The sequence below is a fragment of the Callithrix jacchus genome, chromosome 5, assembly GCF_049354715.1.
Source record: "Callithrix jacchus isolate 240 chromosome 5, calJac240_pri, whole genome shotgun sequence".
NCBI lineage: Eukaryota > Metazoa > Chordata > Mammalia > Primates > Cebidae > Callithrix > Callithrix jacchus.
The window spans coordinates 146,976,795-146,987,961 of NC_133506.1; the positions used below are offsets into that span (position 1 = coordinate 146,976,795).

General features: G+C 50.3%; 1 pseudogene; it reads right to left on the bottom strand.

Moving 5' to 3' along the window:
• Positions 1-671: 671 nt before the first annotated feature.
• On the bottom strand, positions 672-1,373 carry LOC100412251 (threonylcarbamoyl-AMP synthase pseudogene; annotated as a pseudogene).
• Positions 1,374-11,167: the final 9,794 nt, after the last annotated feature.

Below are 11,167 nucleotides of genomic sequence, written 5' to 3' on the forward strand. Positions count from 1 at the left end.
GTAAAAAAGAAATCCAGTTGCACCCAAGAATGTTCTTGACAAAGGTTAACATAAAAATTTCATTAAAGCTCCACTTCGAAGACATGGCTTTTTAATATTCTATGTGACAAAATGGTAAGTTTTCATTTGCTTCAAGCCAAAGTATGCAGAAAAAGTTCTATCTTGAAAAACATACACACATCAGTGAGTAGCAAGCTGAACTGGCTGCTTTTTTCATAAAAAACCATTTTACTTGAAAGAAGGACTGACAGAAAAGTTGGTTATTCAGACTTGGGTACTGGGCAGATATTTTCTTGAAAACAAAGGGAGCCTGTTACTTTAAGAAAAACAACTGAAGTATTTGCTGTCCGTGATAAAATCTGAGGTTTCATTCAAAAATTGGAATGATGGAATACATATATTCATCACTGTGAACTTGAGAGCTTCTCAATACTTGAAGGCTTTTCTGATGAGATTGATGGAGACACTAACAAATAAGATTTTTAAATACATTACGTAATGAAATGTGCCAACATATGGGTGCTCTTTATTAGCTCAGCGAACCGGTATTTCTAGATGACCAAGGCACAATGTTACAAAATTCTTCACAAGTAAAAGATCCATTCAAACGTCAAGAGATCAGCAGATTTTCATGTAACAGAATACAACCAAAAAATTTACATGATTCCAGATTCCACATCATAATTAACATTTAAGAACATCAATTATATTAAAAATTTGTCTCCCATCAATGACCAACGACAATTGAGGCCAGAGATCCTGGAACTCCTCAGCACAGAGAACTGGCCTGTGAGCTGAGGCTGGCGCCAGTGAGAGCAAGAGGACCCTCAAACATCGGAACCAAGCCTTGCATAAAGGCATGATCAGGAATCCGGATGTCTACAAGGGGCGTAAAAGGGTTTTTAGCTCCTCCGAGTGTCCCATCACCAGGGTCACTGGTCCTGGCAGTAGGTGTTTCAGGGCTTCTCGGGCTCACACGGCAGGTCTGTAGATGTCGGCCACGCGGTCCAGGCACACGGCCAGAGGCTTGGCCTCGCTGCGGTCCTTGAGGCGGTATCCAGCGCACAGGGCCGCCAAGCAGCTCGCCGCGCAAGCCAGGCCCTACTGCGTACTGGCGGGGACAGCCACCAGGGCGCCGGCGCGCAGCTCTGCCACTGCGGCCCGCAGCGCCTCGGTCCAGCCTGCGCGCTCCGGGCTTGCGGCCTGCACGGCCCGGCTCCCCAGGAGCCGCATCAGCCGGGCCCGGGAGCCGCCGGAGCAGGGCTCGGCGAGCAGAGGAGGCGGCCCCTTCGGAAGCCAGCGGGCCCCTCGCACAACCCGAAGCTGGCAGCCACCGTGGCCCTCATCCCCCTCCACCAACGCGCCAGAGACATCCGCCCAGGCCCACTTCCGGGAGGAAGAGACCAAAGACAACCAATTTTAATAGAGAGCTCACATAAACAAAAACCCCTTGGTGCCCTCAGCACTTTTTAAGAGTGTGAAGGGATCTTCAAAGCATGTGATGGACTATAGTAGTGTACTAATAACAACAGCGGCCAGCATTACCAGACACCTGTTAACCCTCTTAATCCTCATCAAAGCCTCATGAAGTAGGAAGTACTATAATCCTCATTGCCCGGATGGAGAAACTGAGGCACAGAGCGGTTAATGACTCCCAGATGTCATGCTGCTAGCATGTGGAGACCCTGCAACTCCGGCCCAGGAGTCTGACTCCAGAGTTCGCATTTCTAGCTTGTTCAAAACGCTGCTTCATCTCTGTGAGCCAATTACGAGGCTGTTGATCTGTTTTCCGCAGGGTAACCGTCTGGCTACCCACTGCGTTTCACATACTCAAGAGGCCTCAGACATCATGGCTCTCTCTCTACCATCCCCCATATCCAAGCCTGCTAGCTGCTCCAGTGATTTAGAAAAGAAGACACCAAACCATTTTCAAAAATGCATTTAACACAAAATCTGACTATTCCTGTATAACACCTTCAAACTTAGCTGAAGGTCTCTTATACTGTTTTCCTCTGGGACAAAAAGGCAGGAACATTTCTTTCGCCAATATTGAACTACTATCAAAATCTAGTGCACCTGCTCCTGAAAACTTGCCAGATTACCAATTCACATCATTTTTTCCCCACTACACTCTTTTGCTTTTGTTTTTGAGACAGGATGTTGCACTGCCGTGCAGGCTAAAGCGCAGTGGTCAATCACAGCACATTGCAGCCTCAGCCTCCTGGGCTCAAGTCATCCTCCCACCTCAGCCTCCCAAGTAGCTGGGGCTACACGTGCATGCCACCATGCCCATCTAACTTTTTAAATTGTTTGTAGAGATGGGGTCTTGCTGTATTGCCCAGGCTGGTCTTGAATTCCTGGGCTCAAAGGATCCTCCTGTCTTGGCCTCCCAAGATGTGGGATTACAGGGGTGAGCACCCCTCCTGGATGCTATACTCTTAAAATTGGAAAATTGCTGTTAGGTGTGCGTGTTTTTACCATCTGTGCCATTATACCCAATGCCCCTAGATAAATGTAATCTCATAGGCCACAGTGCAAGGGAACTCCAGCCACAGGAAAGCTACACTTAACGTTCCTCTGGTGATCCTAGTGCACGTGGAGCTCTGTATTGCCTGATCTATCTGTGGCCGTGTAGTTTCTCTTCATAAACTTGGCTTAATATACCAAACATAACATGACACATGGCTGAATAACCGAAATCCCATTTCCCTCAAGTATCTTTAATTAAAATGTTAATTTGGGCATGCATAAGTTAACTCCACTTCAGCCCAGAAAGAAGGGTCTAAACTCTAAAAGGATTTTGAAATTCCTTCACCAACTTAAGGCATTTTGAGCATACGGTTTGTATGAAAGATGCTTCAGAAAATGAAGTTGTCATGCATTGTATGTGTAAATAAACCTTTCAGCTCACTGGCGGGATAGCGGCGCAGTGGGGCTGGAAAGGCATTCTGGGTATTGGCATGCAAATGAGCATGTCAACAGTGGTTAGAGTGTACCTTGGGGTGGTAAACAAGCTGATTGTCATGGGAAATGTAGTTGGCTCTGCTCTGTTTGAAATTGTTTTGCAAATCCCTTGTTTGGTTAGATTTCTGAAAGTTGAGTTTGTGAACTCAATAATACAGCTTAATACCAAACTCCCAGTCACATGGTCTTTGGATGCCTGACAGGGCTGCACACTTCATAAAGGGCCGTCCAAGCAGGCATGCCCAATTAGGCCTGGAATGCATGGGGCCTGAAGCATAAACAGAAGCTGAAGAAAGATGTCGGCCACAATTAGAACGAGGCCGAGGCGAGGCTTCCAACCCCGGATATGCCCATGCCCTGTGGCTGCTTCCTGCCTTCCCAAATCCTCTCCCTCTGTCTGGATGCTCTGTTCCTCCCCGCCAGCCTGGCCACCTCCTCCTCAGCCTCTTCTGGGAAGCCCTCCTCACCTGTCCATGTGGAATTTAAGGTCCTGCACCCCATCTGTTCTGGATGGCACTTCCTCTTTGACTCATGAGTGTGTGGACACGGTTTCCATGCTGAGCACTTTGCTTGGCTCTGACCACGGCACTGTGTGCCCATCTGTCCCCCCTAGCTAAGTGGTGTTCCTTGAGGCAGGAGACGGAGTCTTCCTCCTTGTCATGCCCCCAGGGCCTGGCACACGGTGGGCACATAACAAGCACAGGGTGTGCTTAGGTTCATGTTCTCCTTCTCACCTGGAACAAGATGAATTCAGTAAGAACACAGAATCTTTGCACTGTCTTTCCTAGTGCACACTCCCTCTTCCCTCTCTGCCTCTGGCTTACAGACCCTGCCCCTGTGACCATACCCTCCAGCTCACCACAGGGTCTGGCTCCTCTCCCACTCCTTAAGGGTCATCTGTCCACAGCTCCACTGCAGCCCCTTTACAGAGACGCTTCCCCTTCGTCTTCAAACTAACCCCTACACCTTTTGCAAACCCTTCCTTAAAAACCCACTTCTCTGAAGAGCCCATTGTGTGGGAAGCCAGCCCTAAGTTTTCTTTTACAGAAAAGGAGATCAGCTTCCCCACAGCCATGTGTCTGTCCCCTTCCAAGAAGGGGCAGCTTGAGCTGGTTGAACGGAATGCAAAGGCTGCTACCTGACAGATAACCTACCTGTCCGCCGAGGAAGCTGGCACAGGCACAGAGGTAGAAGATGGCTTCCACCTCTGCACCAGCAGGGAGTTGTGACCTGAACTGATGAGGGAGTGATATGGATGACATGCTCCCTGGTCCTGCATGTGGTAGTTTTGGGGTAGAAGTTTGGTAGCAGAGCTGCAAATGTTGTATGTAGCCTCACTGAAAAATAATCAGCTGTGTCTGCCTTCTATTATTCTCTATGTCTTCCGTTGTGGTATGTGGTCAAATCATGGCACGCACCCTGCCATAGCCTACTGCTATGGCCTGAATTCTGTCCGTCCCAAATCCTTATGTTGAAACCCTGACCCCCAGTACCTAAGAATGCGGCTATATTTGAAGATAGGACCTTTTCAAGAGGGGACTAAGTTGAAACGAGACCATTAGGGTGAGCCCTGATCCAAGCCGGCTGAAGTCACTAGGAGAGAAGGAGGTTAGGACAGAAAGAGATGCACAGAGGAGAGGCCCTGCAGGACACAGCGGGAAGGTGGCCCCTGCAAGGCAAGGAGAGAGGCAGCAGAAGAATCCAAAGCTACCAGCCTCTGGATCTTGGACCTCTAGCCTCCAGAACTGTGAGGAAACACATTTCTTTTGTTTACCACCCAGCCTGTGCTATTTCTACCATGGCAGTCCAAGCGAACGCATATGCCCATCACGTGTTCAGATCTGCTCTTTGTGCAGAAAGACCTCCTGTGCACCAGGTCAGCTCCTCTGTCAGATGTGAGAACTGTGATGGCTGCCTCAGCATCAAAAGACAGCACACAGCTGCTGCCTCTCTGGGGCTGTGGCCAGGCCTGGCTTCTCTAGGAAGGCCCACGTTCAGTCAAACAGAGGTAAGGTGAACCGTCCCAGATCCTTCAGGTAGCATCTCCAGCAGTGACTGGGTTTCCTCTGTGGCTCAGCGTCTTTGTGGGCAGACCACTGCGGTTTCAGCCTCTGCTCATGGGCTCTGAAATGGACTCAGCACAAAAGGACACCTTCAATTTCCGATGATTTCACCTCCAACCTGGCCAATCAGCACTCCTGACTTACTAGCCTGTACCCACCAAATTATCCTTAAATACTCTGATCCCTGATTCTTGGGGAGACTGATTTGAGTAATAATAAAACTCTACTCTACCGTTTTAAATAAAGCCACTGAGTCCCTGACCCTTCCTGGAACATCCCAGCCGACTCAGACCTCCCCTCCCTGCTGATGCTCACATTGCTCATTCAACATAAAATCATTAAGCACCAACTTGTCCAAGTATCAGGTGATGGTGAGAACTATAGATTTATGAGGCTGACATTCCTGAGAATGTGGAGAAAGACAATAAATCACCCCACACTGGAGGAGAAGCCACAATGTGATAAGGAGAGCAGAAGAGGGAAACCCAACGGGGCTTGGGAGGGACTTGAGATCCTGCAGGAGGGGTTGAGGAGGCACAGACAAGGTGGGGAAGGAAGTGATGGGAAGTGCAGCCCATGAAAAGGACCTGAGATGAGAAAGCACAGGATGCCCCAGGCACTGAAAGAAGGTCCAGGAACCGGAGTGCAAGGAACAGGGACAGTTCCTGGAAACACAGATGAGAGGAGATGCTGAGCCTGGCTAATGAGAGTGAGCATAATGGTGTTTTTGTTTTTTTTTTCTGATGGAATTTCACTCTTGTTTGCCCAGGCTGGAGTGCAATGCTGCCATCTCGGCTCACCGCAACCTCTGCCTCCTGGGTTCAAGCAATTCTCCTGCCTCAGCCTCCTGATTAGCTGGGACTACAGGCATGAGCCACCATGCCCTGCTAATTTTTCGTGGTTTTAGAGATGGGGTTTCTCCATGTCGGTCAGGCTGGTCTCAAACTCCCAACCTCAGGTGATCTGCTCACCTCGGCCTCCCAAAGGGCTGGGATTACAGGCGTGAGCCACTGCACCCTGCTAGTGGTTTTTGTTTTAAGGGTGATGGAACTCACTGAAGAGTTCTAAGCAGAGGGTTGGCACCATCAAGTTGTATTTGAAGGACTTGGGGTGGCTGCAGTGTGAACAATCCATGTGAGGGAGCGAGAGTGGGCAGGGAGCCAGCTCCCTGGCTGGGCCCTTCAGAGGCAACACAGGCAGCACACAGTCCCCTACACTGGTCTCAGGGGTCCTGCAGGTACACACCTGGCTTGAGAATCAACTCCTGACGGCTGTGATCTGAGCGAAGTTCTCTGCAGAGAAACTTCCCTCTCGTTTGCCTGCTGCAGAGCCAGGATCCTTCACAGAAGATCCACTCTTTCCATGAAAACCCTGACCCCCATAAAATGCAAATACTTCTGCAGGACAACATCTTAGCCTGAGCAGTCTTCATGGAAGAGTTATTGGAAAAGCGCCCACTGGATGAGCGGCAACCAGCAGGAAGGCAGTTTCCCGAATCTCCTGTGTGAAAGTTCTTCCGAGGGAATGCAGATGGGCTTGGCTGCAGGAGGAAGAGTTTCCCTGAGCAGTTAAGAGAACTCAGGAGAGCTGGGAGCACACGTGGTGGACGTGGAAGGAGGGAAGGGTTGAAAGAGAGCCTTGATCCTGCAGTCCTGAAAGTTCTCTATTATTATTATCTCTGTTTTCCCTTTTTTTTTTTTTTTTTTTGAGACGGAGCCTTGCTCTGTCACCCAGGCTGGAGTGCAGTGGCACCATCTCAGCTCACTGCAACCTCTGCCTCCCAGGTTCAAGAGATTCTCCTGCCTCAGCCTCCCAAGTAGCTGGGATTACAGGTGCTTGCCACTGTGCCCAGGTAATTTTTGTATTTTGGGTAGAGACTGGGTTTCACCATCTTGGCCAGGCTGGTCTCGAACTCCTGATCTCATGATCCACCCACCTCGGCCTCCCAAAGTGCTGGGATTACAGGCCAGGCCATTATCTCTGTTTTCCATATGATCTTTAGTGCAGTGAGATAGAAACAACTTACCTCAGGGCACACAGACCAGAGTAGCAGTTAGGACACAAATATTGTGAGCTTGGCACTGCATACCCCTCAGCAACAAGCCTTGGGAGCCAGCTCTGGAGAAGCCAAGCAGTAGTCCCTAGGTCTGTGGTGATGAGCTGTGAGGACTCACCCCAAATACCATCCATCAGCAAGTACTGGCACCCAGCAGAAAAGCGATGAGTATTTAGTGAATGAATGAATGAGTCATCATATGGGCAAGTGCTTTGTAAATAGCTAAGGCCCTGAACCTTTGGAGATTGTTAATAGCTTCAGTGTCCTTAAGCAAAAACAGCCTCAAAAGTCCCTATTTTAAAAGATAAACAAGGCCAGATATGGTGGCTCACACCCGTAATCCCAATCCCAATGCTTTGGGAGGTGGGGTGAGAGGATCACTGGAGCCCAGGAGTTTGAGACCATCCTGGGCAACATGATGAAACCCCATCTCTACAAAAAATGTATTTTATTTTTAAATTAGCTAGGCATGGTGATGTGTGCCTGTAGTCTCAGCTACTAAGGAGGCTGGGGTGGGAGGATCACTTGAGCCCAGCCCAGGAGGTCAAAGCTACAGTGAGCTATGATTGTGCCACTGCACTCCAGCCTGGACAACAGAGCAAAACCCTGCCTCCAAAATAAACAAATAAATAGTACTGCCAGGGGCAGTGCCTCAACCCCAAAACCCTCTTAATCGACATTCGTTCACCCAACATGATTTATTGAGCTGTTTCCATGCCTGGTGGTTCACAAGGACAGATTTCTCTCTTGCCACAATTTCCAGTTCAATTATGTTCCTAAACGTATTTCTGAGCATTTGCTATGTGTCAGGCAGGACCTTAGCAGAAACAGGAGAGGCAGCCTGGCCTTAAGCAGCTACGCTCCAGGAAGAAGTAACAGCTGCAGAACCTGGAAATGGCAGGTTGCTGTGGACAAACCCGAGAGGGAAGGAATGGGAGGGTGCTGGACAGATCAACTTGGCAGTCTGAGAGGATACTTGAGGTCAACCCAAGTGATGAGAAGGACGGGGCCAAGGGGAGGAGTAAGCACAAAGAGCCTGGGGCCTGCAAGGGCAGAAAGGAGGGCAGCGCCCAACAGGGAGCATGGGCCAGGGTGACTGCAGACCTAGGCAGGGCCTCACAGGCTGGAGGGAATGGAGGTCATGCCTGCAGGATGAGTAGCTATTGGAGGGTTTCAGCAGGGCACAGATGCTCTTGGGATCATGCTCTGGACAGATGGCTCTATTTGTAGGGTGGAGCATGCATGGTAGCAGGGAGTGTGACTGGGACAAACCCAAAAGGTTGTCTCTGTGATCTGGAGTGAGATGCTGGGATTTGCTTAGCCTGGTGTGCAGGTGACAAGGGGCAACGGACTCGGACGTTTTTGGAGGTCAATGGATTGACCATGGGGAATGTGAGATATCAAGCTGAGAGTCAACAGAAGAGCCAGTCTGGAAATCCTGGCCTGAATGACAGCGAAGAGGAGAGGCCGTGGGAGCCGGAGTACTTCAATGTTTAGAGTCCGCAGAGAACGTCGGGGAGGAAACGTGCCCGGTCGCAGTCTAGGTGGAGCAGGGTTTCTCACCCCCGCGCTGTCCACATTTGGGCCAATTCTCTATTGTAGGGAATGTCCTGTGCACTGTAGGATGTTTAGCGGCATCCCTGGCCTCCACTCACTAGTGCCAGGAGCACCCACTCTCATCACACAGTTAAGACCACCAAATTATCTCCAGACATTGCCAAATGTCCCCGAGAGAGGAAAATTACTTTCTGTGAAGAACCACTTAGTTGGGGAAAAAAAGCAGACAACGAGAGGCTAGCCTACCTAAGGCTTCAGAGAGTGGACTCAGAGTCCGATCCCCAGGACACAACACGGTGTCTTCTGCCTGCTCACTGGGTGACCTTCACCAGCCGTGTAACTTCTCTTTGCCTTGAGTTACTCTATCAGTAAAGTAGGGAACATGGTGTCACTGCATTCTGGATGTTACAGGGATTGGTAAAAAGGTAATACAAGGAAACTCTTAGAATAATGCCCAGTACATTGCTAACAGTTAACAAGAGTTGTTTTGCAAAGTGCTATGATGGGAGATGAGCAGGGAGTGTGCACCTGCTCCCCGCCCCCCCACCCCTCCCACATGCACAGGCAGAGTCCATAGCCCCAACCTAGTTCACGGGCTGGCTTGGCTGGAGGAAGTCTTGGCTGGGTGCTGGAGGGGGATTAGGAGTCCAGCAGGGGAGGAGTTTCGGGTAGACAGGATGAAGGTGTTCAAGGAAGGCAAAAAAAGTATTTGAAAATGTCCAGAGGAGACGTTGGCACTTTCAGGAAATGGCAATTAGCTCAGCATGAGGGAGTGCTGAAGAGTGCCCTGGTGCCCCAGGGTGCAGTGGGCAGGGTGAGGGAAGCCTGAAGAACCAAGACCAGAAAGGTAAGAACGAATGTCACGTAAGGAGCTGGCATCCCCTGGGTTTCATGAGAAGCCACAGAGGGTGCCAGGCTGACAAATGGCATGACCAGACCACCATGGAGATATTACTGTAGCTGGACAGCAGCTTGCAGGGCAGAGCCATCCCTGCCTCCCCTTCCTGAGCCTCCCTGAGGACCTCTCCCCGTGTCTCTGCCTTGTGGGATCTCCCTCCCGTCTTTCACTGGCTCTCCTGTACTTACCCTTTTTCCTGGTCCTCTGTCTTCTACCCCTTTCTTCACACTTTCTTGAGTCCCTGGCTTTCAACACCACCATGTGCTAAGGACTCCCACAGTAGGAGTCATTCATTCACTCAGCAGGTCTCTGACTGCCAATGAGGTGCCAGGCATTGCTCTTGGTGCTGGGGCTAGAACAGGGAATAAGATAGGCCAAAGCCCTGCCCTCCTGGAACTCCTCTGGTGCAGGAAGACAGGTAAGAACACACCTAAAAATGCAAAAGTTGGCTGGGCCAGTGGCTCATATCTGTCATCCCAGCACTTTGGAAGGCTGAGGTAGGAGGATCCCTTGAACCCAAGAGTTCAGGACCAGCCTAGGCCACAGACCCCCATCTCTACAGAAAAATTTTTTAAAAATTAGCTGGGCATGGTGGTGCGCACCTGCGGTCCCACCTCCTCGGGAACCTGAGGCTAGAGGATCACTTGAGCCTGGGAGGTCAAGGCTGCAGTGAGCTGTGATTGCACCACAGCACTCCAGCCTGAGTGACACAGCAAGAGCCTGCCTCCCAACAAAAAATGCAGCAGTTACTTATTATGTATTTATTGTAGATGGTGACGAATGCTATGGGGAGGTTACAGACTCCTAAGGGAGAAAAAAAGGGTTGTGGAGAGGGTGCTGCAGCTTTAAACAAGGCTGTCACAGAAGACCTCGAGAAGGTGGGATCTAAGGAAAGCCTCTGGCTGGAGTGGAGACTCCAGCTGGGGAGGGTGGAAAGGGGCCAGCTCAGGCTCCCGTGCGCCTCCCCTTTCCCTGAGCCCTGGGAAACCACACCAGGCTTCCTGCCACCACTTCTTCATCTCTCTCTTTAGCCAGAGAGTGGGAGTCAGCCTTCCCCCAGACTCCCAGCCTCAAGGCCACCGATTTCACCTCCTAAAAAGGCACTTGGATGCATTCCTCACTCCCTCTCTTCACACCACTGCCCTCTCTCCTGGCTTATCAAGCCTCTTCGGCCTCCCCCGCCCTGCCCTCCACCCCAGTTTCCATACCCTCAAGCCAGTGTGATCTATAATATACTTATTCAGGTTCTGCCTTGCTTAAAACCCTTACAAGGCTGGGCACGCTGGCTGATGCCTGTAATCCGAGCACTTTGGGAAGCCAAAGTGGGTGGATCACTTGAGGTCACAAGTTCAAGCCTGGTCAATGTGGTAAAATCCCATCTCTACTAAAAATACAAAAATTAGCTGGGAATGGTGGTGGGCACCTGTAATCCCAGCTACTCAAAAGGCTGAGGCACAAGGATCACTTGAACCCAGGAGGTGGAGGTTGTAGTGAGATGAGATCACGCCACTGCACTCCAGCCTGCAGCTTAGGCAACAGGGCAAGACTCTTCTCAAAGAGAAAACAAAGAAAACAAACCCTTACCAGGATTTTTATGGTAACTGAACTCTAAACCCCTTCCTGTGGCCT